General features: G+C 47.2%; 1 pseudogene; it reads left to right on the top strand.

The window, feature by feature from the left end:
• The first annotated feature begins 14,336 nt into the window (after positions 1–14,336).
• Positions 14,337–14,455, top strand: LOC134930490 (5S ribosomal RNA; annotated as a pseudogene).
• Positions 14,456–17,107: the final 2,652 nt, after the last annotated feature.

A 17,107-nucleotide genomic window follows, 5' to 3' on the forward strand; every position in this document is an offset into this window, starting at 1 on the left:
ATATACCCCAGTGTCTTCCTTTTTCACACATAACGGAAGACATCGTCCCCCTTTTTTACACATAACGGCAGACAGCGTACCCTTTTTACACATTACGGCAAACAGATACCCCTGTTTACACATTATGGCAGACAACATCCCCTTTTTACACATTACGGCAGACAGCATCCCATTTTTACGCATTACGGCAGACAGCGTCACCTTTTTTACACATTACGGCAGACAGTGTCCCCTTTTTACACATAACAGAAGACAGCGTCCCTTTTTACACATTATGGCAGACAGCTTCCCCCTTTTTTACACATAACGGCAGACAGCGTCCCCCTTTTTACACATTATGGTAGACAGCGTCCCCCTTTTTACACATTATGGCAGACAGCATCCCCCTTTTTACACATTACGGCAGAGAGCATCCCCCTTTTTAGACATTATGGCAGACAGCATCCCCTTTTTTACACATTAAGGCAGACAGACAGAATAGAAAGAAAGAAAGAAAGAAAAAGAAAGAAAGAAAGAAAAAGAAAGAAAGAAAGAAAGAAAGAAAGAAAGAAAGAAAGAAAGAATAGATTATACTTACTGTCTCCGCTGGCAGTCAGGCTCCTCGGTGCAGCTTCTTCTGGCAAAGATCCCGGGCAGGGTAGAAGGAGGAGGAGGGAGAGGGAGGAGGGAGCCGCAGCAGCGCAATGTAATTGGTGGAGGCACTGCTGCAGCTATCCCTCTCCTTCACCATAGGCTGTCCTCCGCTGCTGTGAATGCTGGGATGCGCTTCCCAGCATTCACAGCGGCGGAGGACAGCTTATGGTGAAGGAGAGGGACAGCAGCAGCAGCGCTTCCACCAATAACACTGCGCTGCTGTGGCTCCCTCCTCCACCTCCCTCCTCCTCCTTCCTCCTCTCCTCGGCGGGCGGCTGTGTGCTGCGGGCGGCGGTGGCCCGCAGCACACAGCGGCATGTAATGAGTCAGTTTGACTCATTCCGAGTTGATCGCTAGCTGCCGTTGTTCGCAGTGCAGCGGTCAGGCTAAAAATCTGCACTTCTGCGCATGTGTATGGTGCGCACTGCGCACGCGCGTCATACTTTCACACAAGCCAATGTAGTTTTACACAAGCTCTAGCAACGCTTTTCAGTCGCACTGCTGATAGTTGAGTGATTGACAGGAAGTAGGTGTTTCTGGGTGGTAACTGACCGTTTTCAGGGAGTGTGTGTAAAAACGCAGGCGTGCCAGAGAAAAACGCAGGAGTGGCTGGGGAAATGGGGGTTTGGCTGGCCGAACGCAGGGCGTGTTTGTGACGTCAAAACAGGAACTAAATAGTCTGAAGTGATCGCAAGATAGGAGTAGGTCTGCAGCTACTCTGAAACTGCACAATTTTTTTTCGTAGCAATGCTGCGATTCTTTCGTTCGCACTTCTGTTATGCTAAGATACACTTCCAGAGGGCAGCGGACTGCTGCTAAAAGCAGCTAGCGAGCGAACAACTCGGAATGAGGGCCATGGTTTTGCCCAACTGCTAACAAATTTGCTGCTGCGATCAACTCTGAATTATCCCCCTAGTGACTAGGGGGATAATTCAGAGTTGATCGCAGCAGCAAATTAGTTAGCAGTTGGGCAAAACCATGGTGGTCATTCCGAGTTGTTCGCTCGTTGCCGATTTTCACTATGCTGTGATTTGCTGCTAAATGCGCATGTGCATGGTACGCAGCGCGCATGCGCTAAGTTATTTAACTAAAAACTTAGCAGTTTTGCTGGTGTTCGTACGACGCTTTTCAGTCGCACTCCTGATCGGTAAATGATTGACAGGAAAGGGGCGTTTCCAGGAGGTAACTGAGCGTTTTCCGGGAGTGTTCTAAAAAACGCAGTCGTGTCAGGGAAAAACGCGGGAGTGTCTGGAGAAACGGGGGAGTGGCTGGCTGAACGCAGGGCGTGTTTGTGACGTCAAACCAGGAACTAAACGGACTGAGCTGATCGCAATCTGTGAGTAGGTCCGGAGCTACTCAGAAACTGCAAAGAATTATTTAGTAGCAGTTCTGCTAATCTTTCGTTCGCTATTCTGCTATGCTATGATACACTCCCAGAGGGCGGCGGCCTAGCGTGTGCAATGCTGCTAAAAGCAGCTAGCGAGCGAACAACTCGGAATGAGGGCCCATGTGCAGTGCAGGGGGGGCAGATATAACAGGTGCAGAGAGAGTTAGATTTGAGTGTGGTGTGTTCAAACTGAAATCTAAATTGCAGTGTAAAAATAAAGCAGCCAGTATTTACCCTGCACAGAAACAATGCAACCCACCTAAATCTAACTCTCTCTGCACATGTTATATCTGCCCCACCTGCAGTGCACATGGTTTTGCCCAACTGCTAACAAATTTGCTGCTGCGATCAACTCTGAATTATTAGTGATGAGCGGCTTCGGATCCTCGGGATCCGACCCGCCCGAACTTCACCTTTTTTTTACACGGGTCAGAGCGACTCGGATCCTCCCGCCTTGCTCGGTTAACCCGAGCGCGCCCGAACGTCATCATCCCGCTGTCGGATTCTCGCAAGATTCGGATTCTATATAAGGAGCCGCGCGTCGCCGCCATTTTCACACGTGCATTGAGATTGATAGGGAGAGGACGTGGCTGGCGTCCTCTCCGTTATATTAGAAAAGAACAGAGTAAACTGAGTGACTTAGTTATGTGGGGAGGATTGGGGACGGGGAGCAGCTGTTAGGGAGTACAGTGCAGGGTTTACCACCAGTGAGTTAGTTTAATCCTTTGTTTCTCTGCCTGAAAAAAACGCTCCACCATATATGTGCTCAGTGTGCTGCACTGCTGCATGATATATCTGTGCTGAGTGCACTGCTCACACTGCCTAATTGTGGGGACTGGGGAGCAGTTATAGCAGGAGTACAGTGCACAGTTTTGCTGACAGTGACCACCAGTCCAGTATACGTTTGTCTGCCTGAAAAACACTCCTGTGGTGTTTTTTTTTTTCTTCATACTAGTTTAGCAGTCTGCTGACAGTGTCCACCAGGTCCGTTATATACAGTATATTATATATATATAAGCAGTACGGTAGGCCACGGCTGTACCTACCTCTGTGTCGTCAGTGCACTCGTCATCCATAAGTAATATAATGCTATACTATCCATCCATCTACATTGTATACCTACCTGTGGTGGTTTTTTTTCCCTTCATACTAGTTTGTTTAGCAGTCTGCTGACAGTGTCCACCAGGTCCGTTATATACAGTATATTATATATATAAGCAGTACGGTAGGCCACGGCTGTACCTACCTCTGTGTCGTCAGTGCACTCGTCGTCCATAAGTAATATAATACTATACTTACTATCCATCCATCTACATTGTATACCTACCTGTGGTGGTTTTTTTTTTCTTCATACTAGTTTAGCAGTCTGCTGACAGTGTCCACCAGGTCCGTTATATACAGTATATTATATATATAAGCAGTACGGTAGGCCACGGCTGTACCTACCTCTGTGTCGTCAGTGCACTCGTCGTCCATAAGTAATATAATACTATACTTACTATCCATCCATCTACATTGTATACCTACCTGTGGTGGGGTTTTTTTTCTTCATACTAGTTTAGCAGTCTGCTGACAGTGTCCACCAGATCCGTTATATACAGTATATTATATATATAAGCAGTACGGTAGGCCACGGCTGTACCTACCTCTGTGTCATCAGTCACTCATCCTCCATAAGTAATATAATACTATACTATCCATCCATCTACATTGTATACCTGTGGTGGCTTTTAGTTGTGTGCATTAAAATATGGAGAACAAAAATGTGGAGGTTAAAAAAATAGGGAAAGATCAAGATCCACTTCCACCTCGTGCTGAAGCTGCTGCCACTAGTCATGGCCGAGACGATGAAATGCCATCAACGTCGTCTGCCAAGGCCGATGCCCAATGTCATAGTACAGAGCATGTAAAATCCAAAACACAAAAGATCAGTAAAAAAATGACCCAAAAATCAAAATTAAAAGCGTCTGAGGAGAAGCGTAAACTTGCCAATATGCCATTTACGACACGGAGTGGCAAGGAACGGCTGAGGCCCTGGCCTATGTTCATGGCTAGTGGTTCAGCTTCACATGAGGATGGAAGCACTCATCCTCTCGCTAGAAAAAAGAAAAGACTTGCGGCAAAAGCACAGCAAAGAACTGTGCGTTCTTCGAAATCCCAAATCCCAAAGGAGAGTCCAATTGTGTCGGTTGCGATGCCTGACCTTCCCAACACTGGACGGGAAGAGCTTGCGCCTTCCACCATTTGCACGCCCCCTGCAAGTGTTGAAAGGAGCACCCGCAGTCCAGTTCCTGATAGTGAAATTGAAGATGTCACTGTTGAAGTACACCAGGATGAGGATTTGGGTGTTGCTGGCGCTGGGGAGGAAATTGACAAGGAGGATTCTGATGGTGAGGTGGTTTGTTTAAGTCAGGCACCCGGGGATACACCTGTTGTCCGTGGGAGGAATATGGCCATTGACATGCCAGGTCAAAATACAAAAAAAATCAGCTCTTCAGTGTGGAATTATTTCAACAGAAATGCAGACAACTGGTGTCTAGCCGTGTGTTGCCTTTGTCAAGCTGTAATAAGTAGGGGTAAGGACGTTAACCACCTCAGAACATCCTCCCTTATACGTCACCTGCAGCGCATTCATAATAAGTCAGTGACAAGTTCAAAAACTTTGGGCGACAGCGGAAGCAGTCCACTGACCACTAAATCCCTTCCTCTTGTAACCAAGCTCGCGCAAACCACACCACCAACTCCCTCAGTGACAATTTCCTCCTTACCCAGGAAAGCCAATAGTCCTGCAGGCCATGTCACTGGCAAGTCTGACGAGTCCTTTCCTGCCTGGGATTCCTCCGATGCATCCTTGAGTGTAACGCCTACTGCTGCTGGCGCTGCTGTTGTTGCTGCTGGGAGTCGATCGTCATCCCAGAGGGGAAGTCGGAAGACCACTTGTACTACTTCCAGTAAGCAATTGACTGTCCAACAGTCCTTTGCGTGGAAGATGAAATATCACAGCAGTCATCCTATTGCAAAGCGGATAACTGAGGCCTTGACAACTATGTTGGTATTAGACGTGCGTCCAGTATCCGCCGTTAGTTCACAGGGAACTAGACAATTGCTTGAGGTAGTGTGCCCCCGTTACCAAATACCATCTAGGTTCCACTTCTCTAGGCAGGCGATACCGAGAATGTACACGGACGTCAGAAAAAGACTCACCAGTGTCCTAAAAAATGCAATTGTACCCAATGTCCACTTAACCACGGACATGTGGACAAGTGGAGCAGGGCAGACTCAGGACTACATGACTGTGACAGCCCACTGGGTAGATGTATTGCCTCCCGCTGCAAGAACAGCAGCGACGGCACCAGTAGCAGCATCTCGCAAATGCCAACTCGTTCCTAGGCAGGCTACGCTTTGTATCACCGCTTTCCAGAATACGCACACAGCTGAAAACCTCTTACGGCAACTGAGGAAGATCATCGCAGAATGGCTTACCCCAATTGGACTCTCCTGGGGATTTGTGGCATCGGACAACGCCAGCAATATTGTGCGTGCATGACATCTGGGCAAATTCCAGCACGTCCCATGTTTTGCACATACCTTGAATTTGGTGGTGCAGAATTATTTAAAAAACGACAGGGGCGTGCAAGAGATGCTGTCGGTGGCCAGAAGAATTGCGGGCCACTTTCGGCGTACAGGCACCGCGTACAGAAGACTGGAGCACCACCAAAAACACCTGAACCTGCCCTGCCATCATCTGAAGCAAGAGGTGGTAACGAGGTGGAATTCAACCCTCTATATGCTTCAGAGGATGGAGGAGCAGCAAAAGGCCATTCAAGCCTATACATCTGCCCACGATATAGGCAAAGGAGGTGGAATGCACCTGTCTCAAGCACAGTGGAGAATGATTTCAACGTTGTGCAAGGTTCTGCAACCTTTTGAACTTGCCACACGTGAAGTCAGTTCAGACACTGCCAGCCTGAGTCGGGTCTTTCCCCTCATCAGGCTTTTGCAGAAGAAGCTGGAGGCATTGAAGGAGGAGCTAAAACAGAGCGATTCCACTAGGCATGTGGGACTTGTGGATGGAGCCCTTCATTCGCTTAACCAGGATTCACGGGTGGTCAATCTGTTGAAATCAGAGCACTACATTTTGGCCACCGTGCTCGATCCTAGATTTAAAACCTACGTTGGATCTCTCTTTCCGGCAGACACAAGTCTGCAGAGGTTCAAAGAACTGCTGGTGAGAAAATTGTCAAGTCAAGCGGAACGCGACCCGTCAACATCTCCTCCTTAACATTCTCCCGCAACTGGGGGTGCGAGGAAAAGGCTACAAATTCCGAGCCCACCCGCTGGCGGTGATGCAGGGCAGTCTGGAGCGACTGCTGATGCTGACATCTGGTCCGGACTGAAGGACCTGCCAACGATTACTGACATGTCGTCTACTGTCACTGCATATGATTCTCTCACCATTGAAAGAATGGTGGAGGATTATATGAGGGACCGCATCCAAGTAGGCACGTCAGACAGTCCGTACGTATACTGGCAGGAAAAAGAGGCAATTTGGAGGCCCTTGCACAAACTGGCTTTATTCTACCTAAGTTGCCCTCCCTCCAGTGTGTACTCCGAAAGAGTGTTTAGTGCCGCCGCTCACCTTGTCAGCAATCGGCGTACGAGGTTACTTCCAGAAAATGTGGAGAAGATGATGTTCATTAAAATGAATTATAATCAATTCCTCCATGGAGGCATTCACCAGCAGCAATTGCCTCCAGAAAGTACACGGGGACCTGAGATGGTGGATTCCAGTGGGGACGAATTAATAATCTGTGAGGAGGGGGATGTACACAGTGAAAGGGGTGATGAATCGGACGATGATGATGAGGTGGACATCTTGCCTCTGTAGAGCCAGTTTGTGCAAAGAGAGATTGATTGCTTCTTTTTTGGTGGGGGCCCAAACCAACCAGTCATTTCAGTCACAGTCGTGTGGCAGACCCTGTCGCTGAAATGATGGGTTCGTTAAAGTGTGCATGTCCTGTTTTTACAACATAAGGGTGGGTGGGAGGGCCCAAGGACAATTCCATCTTGCACCTCTTTTTTCTTTCATTTTTCTTTGCGTCATGTGCTGTTTGGGGAGTATTTTTTGAAGGGCCATCCTGCGTGACACTGCAGTGACACTCCTAGATGGGCCAGGTGTTTGTGTCGGCCACTTGGGTCGCTTAGCTTAGTCGTCACACAGCTACCTCATTGCGCCTCTTTTTTTCTTTGTGTCATGTGCTGTTTGGGGAGTATTTTTTGGAAGGGCCATCCTGCCTGACACTGCAGTGCCACTTCTAGATGGGCCAGGTGTTTGTGTCGGCCACTAGGGTCGCTTAGCTTAGTCGTCACACAGCTACCTCATTGCGCCTCTTTTTTTCTTTGCGTCATGTGCTGTTTGGGGAGTATTTTTTTGAAGGGCCATCCTGCGTGACACTGCAGTGCCACTCCTAGATGGGCCAGGTGTTTGTGTCGGCCACTAGGGTCGCTTAGCTTAGTCGTCACACAGCTACCTCATTGCGCCTCTTTTTTTCTTTGCGTCATGTGCTGTTTGGGGAGTATTTTTTTGAAGGGCCATCCTGCGTGACACTGCAGTGACACTTCTAGATGGGCCAGGTGTTTGTGTCGGCCACTAGGGTCGCTTAGCTTAGTCGTCACACAGCTACCTCATTGCGCCTCTTTTTTTCTTTGCTTCATGTGCTGTTTAGGGAGTATTTTTTGGAAGGGCCATCCTGCCTGACACTGCAGTGCCACTCCTAGATGGGCCAGGTGTTTGTGTCGGCCACTAGGGTCGCTTAGCTTAGTCGTCACACAGCTACCTCATTGCACCTCTTTTTTTCTTTGCGTCATGTGCTGTTTGGGGAGTATTTTTTTGAAGGGCCATCCTGCGTGACACTGCAGTGCCACTCCTAGATGGGCCAGGTGTTTGTGTCGGCCACTTGTGTCGCTTACCTTAGCCATCCATCGACCTCGGTGCAAATTTTAGGACTAAAAATAATATTGTGAGGTGTGAGGTGTTCAGAATAGACTGGAAATGAGTGTAAATTATGGTTATTGAGGTTAATAATACTATGGGATCAAAATGACCCCCATATTCTATGATTTAAGCTGTTTTTTAGGGATTTTGAAAAAAACACCCGAATCCAAAACACAACCGAATCCGACAAAAAAAATTCGGTGAGGTTTTGCCAAAACGCGTTCGAACCCAAAACACGGCCGCAGAACCGAACCCAAAACCAAAACACCAAACCCGAAAAATTTCCGGTGCACATCACTATGAATTATTCCCCTAGTCCAGGGGTGGGTAATTATTTCAGCTGGGGGGCCACCGAACATTTTCCAGTGAATATTGGAGGGCCGCACCCCCCCCCCCCCTCCGCATTATGGGCCTAATTCAGACCTGATCGCTAGGGTGCGTTTTTTGAACTGCTGCGATCAGGTATTAGCCGCCTACAGGGGAGGGGGGAAATCGCTGTGCAGGGGTGCGATCACATGTGCAGAGAGCTGCACAAACAGGAGTTTGTGCAGTCTCTACACAGACCAGGACTTACTCACCCGCTGCGCTGATTGGGGCCGGAGCTGATGTCAGAATCCCTCCCTCCAAACGCCTGGAATGCGTTTTTTCGGACACTCCTCTAAAATGGTCAGTTGCCACCCACAAACGGCCTCTTGCTGTCAGTCACCTTGCGATTGCCCATGTGATCGCTTTTTTTGCACCATCTCGTCACTGTCTGTCGCTGCAGACCGACGCGTCTGTGCATTGCGGTGTATGCACAGTTCAGACCTGATTGTTGGCTGTACGAAAACGCAGCCTAGCGAGTGTGATGGATACAGCAGTTACCTGGTGCAGAAGCAAGACCGTTGCTAGGATGTGGTCGGTTGGCAGCAGGAAGGGCACTTTGGGCTGTCTCTGGCACATGGTGTATTGAGGATGGCGGCTTCAGGAAAGATGCACAATAACATGTCCAAGAGCCACAGATCTCTTTCAGTTCTGCTACTGGCTCTTAAATTACAGAGGAAGCCCTGCACATGGACACAGCAGCAGCAGTGGTACACATAATGGGGATACATGAGGATGTCATACAAATATCCCTACACACTGTGCCCAACACTCACATTTAGGGCCTCCCAGAGGACTCTCCTGCAGCACCCAACATACCTTCCTCCCGATGGGGTCCTGTGGATGTTTTTATCTGCACCGTATATTCCACAGGCAGGAGCAGATAATAGGGCTAGGAGATATGGGCTGCAGATTCAGCAGGGGTGGCTGTTATCAAAGGATGCTTGCCAATTGCCATTGGCAGCGGTAGCTGGGGCACGGCAGCAGCCTCCTCTGAACTGCTTTTTACACCGGCGTGGCTGTACAGGCAGGGGACTCGGCCGGCAGCAGCAGCCAGAACATAGCCCGCGTATGAGTCTGTTTGCCGGCCGGCAGCAGCAGCCAGCACATAGCCTGGCCGGCAGCAGCAGCCAGCACATAGCCAACAGCGAGCAGCGAGACCCGCGACCAGAATTTCCTCAGCGGCGCCGGCAGCTTCAGAGTTACTGCAGTGCAATGACAAGCCGCTCAGCCTGTCGGGCCGCTTGCAATTGCTCGCTGGTGAGAGGCAGCGGGCCGGGCAGGATTGGATCACGGGTCGCATCCGGCCCGCGGGCCGTATTTTGCCCACCCCTACCCTAGTCCCTAAGCAAATAAGGCTTAAGGGGATTATTCAGAGATAGCAAAATCTGCAACTATACTACTAACATGCTGGGGGCAGCCCAGCAAGTGTAGTTCCGCCCCGCGATGCGATTGCAATTCAATTGCAATCGCATTAAATAGAGGTAGACCCCTGACTACGCAGCATGGCTTTTTTTTTTAATAGCAACTATGCACCCAGTCTGAACCCACTAGGAGTAATATGAGTATGTGTGTTCCAGTGCACTGATGGGACTGTGATTGTTTGAACTATAAAGGGCCCTACACACATGCCGATTTGTGTTAAAGATATGAACGATCTCGTTCATAAATGAACGAGAACTCGTTCATATCTTTCAGTGTGGAGGCTCCAGCGATGAACGATGCGCGGCCCCGCGCTCATTCATCGCTGGTCCCCCGTCGGCTCTGCATGCAGGCCAATATGGACGATCTCGTCCATATTTGCCTGCACTTCAATGGAGCCGCGTGACGGGGGGAGTGAAGAAACTTGACTCCCCCCGTCACTGCCCCCCCCCCCCCCCCGCCGCCGGGTCCCCCGTCGGCCGTATCCGCCGTCGGGCAGCTCGGCGGCGGATCGGCCAATGTGTAGGGCCTATAACAGTGCTCTGATATTGCAATTGGTTAGCTAAAGGGCCCTACACACTAGAAGATATGACTAATGTGAAAGATGAACAATGTGGAAGATGAACAATCTCCCTTGAACTTCCCAGAGCCCTGACAAATTAAATTGAGTGTACACACTAAGCAATTTTTCATACAATTTGAAAGATGAAAGATATCTTTGGCATTGGCATCTTATTTACATATTTAAATAATCACACATAAGGGGGCTACGGGCCCCGAAACGTTGATTTTCATGTGACACTTTTTAAAATACACTACAGCACTTGTTTAAATCCTGGAATGCCGCTGCCTTTTTCGTTTCAGTATGCATGATCCACTGCGGGGGGCACCTGGGTATTGCATTACCAACGGTGAGAGTGCTGTCTGCCTTCATTTTACGCTGTGAGCACCGCTGCACCAAGACATGTATATTGCAGGACACAGTGTTGCTGTTATCCTTGGAGGGCACCGGCTGTTTTTTCATATCATTATTAGCATCTTGGAAATAGGAGTGCCGTAGACTGTTTTCTTTGTATATATATATATATATATATATATATATATATATATATACTGCAGCCAGTGGCAGGTGACTAGTGTACCTTTAAAAGCCAAAAGGTATTTGGCAGGTGCACATTAAACCAAGTAGGCATGTTTGCAGTTATATTATGTGTGGAACAGTTGACAGGTTTTCTGACTGTGATAGTGTAGGACCTGCAAGAAGGTGGGGTACTTTGGCGATCGGTTTGCAGGCTTCTGTGCATTGACCAATTCACTAACTAAACCCCCATCATTTATTTATTGATGTGGTGAGGATAAGTGAGCTTGCTATGGTGAGTGCTGAATTTTCTGTTTGTGTATGTAAATATATATATGTGTGTGTGTGTATATGTGTGTGTGTGTGTGTGTGTGTGTGTGTGTGTGTGTGTGTGTGTGTGTGTATATATATATATGTATAGTATATATATATATATATATATATATATATATATATATATGTATAGTGCCATCGGTGGAAATCATTGGTGGCACAGTGGTGGACTGTACTATACATTGGTGGGGCAGTGGATGTGGGCTGTACTGTACATTGTAAAAGGATGAAGTCTTGTAGGGAATATATTCTTCCCGACACTTTTTCCCAAACGGAAATCTCTTAGTTTGAGACTTAATTGTCCAAATAGAGTCTATTAATCAGACAGTCAAAAAAAAAAATGGGATGAATTTCTTATCTGGTCTCCTCCTGAACACTTCAAACACTGGAAAAATCCTTGTAATAAGTCGTCCCCACCGTTTGTAGTTTCTGTCAAAGTCCTCAATCAAGGTACATGTAAGACAAATAATGGGGAATCATAGTGCAGACTTATACAAATTTATTCTTACAACGATATTTTCCAAATAAAAATGCGTACCCAAAATGACCTTCCAGGAAGGCACAGTAAATAGCATACAGGGGTATTTATGAAGCCCCCCCTATTGAGCTGTACCTTCACCAAATCCTGGGCAGCAATGAATGTTCATTGCTGCCCAGGATTTGGTGAAGGTACAGCTCAATAGGGGGGGCTTCATAAATACCCCTGTATGCTATTTACTGTGCCTTCCTGGAAGGTCATTTTGGGTACGCATTTTTATTTGGAAAATATCGTTGTAAGAATAAATTTGTATAAGTCTGCACTATGATTCCCCATTATTTGTCTTACATGTACCTTGATTGAGGACTTTGACAGAAACTACAAACGGTGGGGACAACTTATTACAAGGATTTTTCCAGTGTTTGAAGTGTTCAGGAGGAGACCAGATAAGAAATGCATCCCATTTTTTTTTTTGACTGTCTGATTAATAGACTCTATTTGGACAATTAAGTCTCAAACTAAGAGATTTCCGTTTGGGAAAAAGTGTCGGGAAGAATATATTCCCTACAAGACTTCATCCTTTTATAATTAGAAGGATCAGTTTTATATTTTTATTTAAGTTTATGAGACATTTAATAAGGAGTATCATATACCTTCTTAAGTGTGCAGGAACCGTTTCTTTATTTGTATTGTAGTTCCGTGATTGGTGCAGTCACCTATAGTTCCAGCAGCCAGTTTACCAGCAAGGAGCGCAGGTGGTAATCTTGTTTTTTCTTTATGTACTGTACATTGGTGGGGCAGTGGATGTGGGCTGTACTGTACATTGGTGGGGCAGTGGATGTGGGCTGTACTGTACATTGGTGGGGCAGTGGATGTGGGCTATACTGTACATTGGAGGGGCAGTGGATGTGGGCTGTACTGTACATTGGTGGGGCAGTGGATGTGGGCTATACTGTACATTGGAGGGGCAGTGGATGTGGGCTGTACTGTACATTGGTGGAGCAGTGGATGTGGGCTGTACTGTACACTGGTGGGGCAGTGGATGTGGGCTGTACTGTACATTGGTGGGGCAGTGGATGCGGGCTATACTGTACATTGGTGGGGCAGTGGATGTGGGCTGTACTGTACATTGGTGGGGCAGTGGATGTGGACTGTACTGTACATTGGTGGGGCAGTGGATGTGGGCTGTACTGTACATTGGTGGGGCAGTGGATGTGGGCTGTACTGTACATTGGTGGGGCAGTAGTGACAGATAATACACTCTGGCTGAACAGGAGCTAGGATGCGACTGGCTGGCTGTGCGGTGTGCGGCTCCGCCCTGTGTGCTAGCGGCATCGGCTGGTAAGCTGGAGCTGAGGATTGTCCATGAGGAGGAGCAATGTCACATTGTGCACATCGCTCATCACAGCTCCGTACACACATGCCGTGATGAGCGATGTCACAAGTGACATTGCTCACATTGAGCTGCATGCACGGCTGACCCGCGACCTGCTCTTAACGAGCATGGGTGCGCGCATCCGTCGTCGGGGGGGCCATACACACTAGACGACTTGAACGATAAATCGTTCAAAATCGTCTGTATCGGCCATATCTTTTTAAAAAATCGTCTAGTGTATATGGCCCTTAACATTATCAAATCTAATAATGGTGTTTATTTTAAGATTTGGGTGGAACCAAGGTCATTTGAATGCAGATGTGCCATACTGAACCTTTATATAGATTACACTGTGAAAAGGGACTCCCCCTTCTTTTTTGCATGTAACTTGCCTTCCTAATTAAGGTATAATGTATCTGAATAATTTGACTTTTTGTCCTCAATGCACATACTTAGTGTAGTTTTTATACAGGGATCTTACTCACTAAATTGTCACCTCACAATACTAATGCATTAGAATGGTTATTATTACCTTCTCTTTACATTTTTTCTAGCCTAAACTTATTCAGTGGACACTAATTCATGATCCAGTGACATGGTTATGCCTGTGAGGGTATAAACATATGTTTCACTGCTTAAGGTGAACAGCAGATCCACACACTCTATTTTTATTCTTCTCTGTGGCCTATAATGTGTCAAAAAATATTCTTCTAGGTGCACTCTCATTAGTGAATCATACAAACTTACACGCTGTCCTACTATCAGGGGCGGATTGGGAACAAAAAGCGGCCCTGGAAAAATTTGTACTAGTGGCCCCACATGGGCAGCACCAGAGGTGTAAGGTCTAGCCATGGGCCATGGCAGCAGCACCCTCCCCCCAAGACTTTCCAGATAGTGGGCATGTCCAGCATCAAGGGGGAAGTTAAAAAGAAATAAAATTAAATATTATGAGCACATTATATGATACACCTTCAGAATTTAGGAAACTATATAATTCTTTTGAAAGATATATTTTCTTGCTTATTACACCAACCGTATCCCAATCACTATTCACTCAATCTTATATGTCAGCCAAGCAGGCAGACAGAGCATACACTAGATCATCTGCGATCACAGGCTAAGTGGCAAAATAATTTTCTTATATGCAAATTATTTTGCATCTTATTCATTATGTCTATAAATAGGACCACATGTCCTCAAACAAAACAGGCCCCACGGGTGCATCGGCCCACCGGGAATCTTCCCTGTAGACCCTATGGCCAATCCGCCTCTGCCTACTATCATACCTCATTGCTTATGCCCAATCTCGTCTGATCTTGGAAGCGAAACGGTGCTGGCTTGTGTTAGTACCAGGTAGGGGGACCCCCTGGGAATACCAGATGTAGTAGGACGTCATAAGTGGTCTTGTTTGGTATAAAACACTAACAACAGAATTAACAATTTCTTTCTTCCTTCATGTCAATGGGCAACTCTTTACTCTACGAAGGAATATTATAAAAGATGGCAAAGAATGCAGATAACAATTTGTGAGTGACCAGTATCTTCGAACAATAACTTGATTAAGTTATATGGGTTCTCCTGGTACTAACCAACCGACTCATGTTTCATTAATATAAACCCTTGTACTGGCCCGCATGTTGTGGAAGTAGTACTGAATGTGTCTACATTTCACCTCTTTACTATATATTGATATAGAGGGACCAGAACATGTCTTATTTTTATAACTTTATTTTTTTAATGATGGATACGGAACAAAAGTTTATGTGGTACTCTATTAAAAGTTCCGTTTTAGATCTTTTGACATTACACTACTATTAGTTTGTTACTAAAGAGTGCGCCCACACGAGAGTCTACTTTTTTCTCCTCTTCCTTTACAATTTGTACCTTAGACTCAGGGCGCACCACCAAGCGGACTCATTTGGGACATTTCCCATTATATTGTCCAATTTTGGTTCTTTCTCATGTATGTATAGCCAATTTGAATACTATTAAGGTGGTGTGGAATGAAATCTCGACTTGCATTATCCTGCATCCCACATCAATGTACAACTCGGGCTAATGTACAGTATTAAAGTTGGCAAGTGGTCCCTAAGCAAGTGCAGCTTTAGAGGTAATGTATCAAGCTCTTTTTTACTTACATTATGTGGAATTTAAGTTTCCGCACAATTTTAAGTATCAGGGCTACAGTATGTAACAATTACAGGGGATGATAATAATAATAATTTTTATTTATATAGCACTCTTTCTCCAACAAGACTCAAGGCGCTTTACAGACATTAAAAACATTGCACATAGGGGGTCATTCTGACCCGTTTGCTCGCTGCATTTTAACGCCGGCGCCGGCGCATGCCAGACAGCCGAAGGCCGTAGCAGGGATGCGATCGCCTCTGCCTGATTAACAGGCAGAGGCGATCGCTGGGCGGGAGGGTGCGGAACGCCGCCGTTTGGCCGCCGTTTCGTGGGTTTGGTCCGGCCAACGCAGGCGTGGCCGGACCGAACGGGGGGCGGGCCGCAGCAGCTGCGTGACGTCACGCACAGCCGCTGCGGGCCGGGGAGCGATGAGTAGCTCCCAGCCAGCACGCTAAAGCTGCGCTAGCCGGTAGCTATTCTTGAAGTGCAAAGGCATCGCCGCTGTGCAATGCCTTTGCACTTCTGCGAGGGGGGGCCGGCACTGACATGCGGGGCGGGCTAGCCCTGTGCTGGGCGTCCCCCAGCATGTCAGGGAAGAAGATCGTAGCTGTGCTCAATTTAGCACAGCTACGATCAACTCGGAATGACCCCCATAATACAGACGATTTAAGTAATACAGCAATAGATCAGCAACACAGACATAAAAGAAAACCTTAAGCAACAGAAAGCATAATGCATGATTGGTGTAGGCATTTTGGTTAATAACCTCAAAGGGTTGTGTATTTCACCCTCACAAGGTACCAGGTGCGGCGCACTGTGTAGGATTACCCAGGGTGGAATAGTCCACACCTAGAAGATATGACACAAAATGGGGGTGATTTCAGAATCCTAAAGTCAGGGGCGTCTCTAGAGAAGAGGGGACCCGTGTGCAGACTCCGTGTGTGGGCCCCCTCCTCTCCCATAGCTGTTGCGCCGCTGCTAGCGCTTTGAGCGCTATAGACTCTGGCACAGTGCCAGAGTCTACAGCGCATGTGCAGTACTCCGAAAAATGACCGCCACGCCATTTTTTCAGAGTCCTGCGCATGCACTGTAGACTCTGGCACTGTGCCGGAGTCTCTAGTGGTCAGTGCGCTAGCAGCGTCTATGGGAGAAGAGGGGACCCACACATGGTCAGCGATGGACTCCGGAATGGTAAATATAGGAGAAGTGGGTGCAGTAGTGGTTGTGGCAGTAGTTATAACATGATGTAACAGTGTATAGAACAAGAAGACTGCATGGTTATTCACAATGTTGAAGGAGTTCTGCCAACTCTGCCATCCTAGTGGAACCTGGGTGTGGATGTTATTGGTTTCTACCTGCTGTAGTCGATTTCGAAGCCCTCCTTATGCGGAACACATTTGATGCTGGATCTCCTCTCAGTGTTGTATATTCTGCATCTTGGACCCTGAAACAGTCTGGCAGCATGGAATATGAATGGACACTGTGCACCAACTCGATGCTGAAACAACTGTGGACAACAATTATGTGTCATCATTACAGCATATAGAAAATGATGCACCCATTATAGAAACGCCAATGCCTAAAGTTCAGAGTAGGGTTCCAACAAAACCACCAGGTCTATGTATTTTTCATCCCATCCACAAATGTACCAGATGAGGCAGCCATGTTGGGCGCACTTCGAAGGTTACACTGTGGGAGGTGAGCCATACAAGGGCCCAGTGCGTATATGGGAAAACTGACACTTGTGTAGTAGTATGATGTACCCTGTATGTAGGGCGCAATGGCAGGGTGTGCAATCAATGGAGGTAAACATTACAGGAAAAGCACACAGTGGGCTGGAAGAAAAAAAAATGGGGGGAAAAAACAATTGCAGGTGACCAGTGTCAGAAGGAAAATTGAGATAACATTATTTT

Source organism: Pseudophryne corroboree, chromosome 5, assembly GCF_028390025.1.
Source record: "Pseudophryne corroboree isolate aPseCor3 chromosome 5, aPseCor3.hap2, whole genome shotgun sequence".
Taxonomy (NCBI): domain Eukaryota; kingdom Metazoa; phylum Chordata; class Amphibia; order Anura; family Myobatrachidae; genus Pseudophryne; species Pseudophryne corroboree.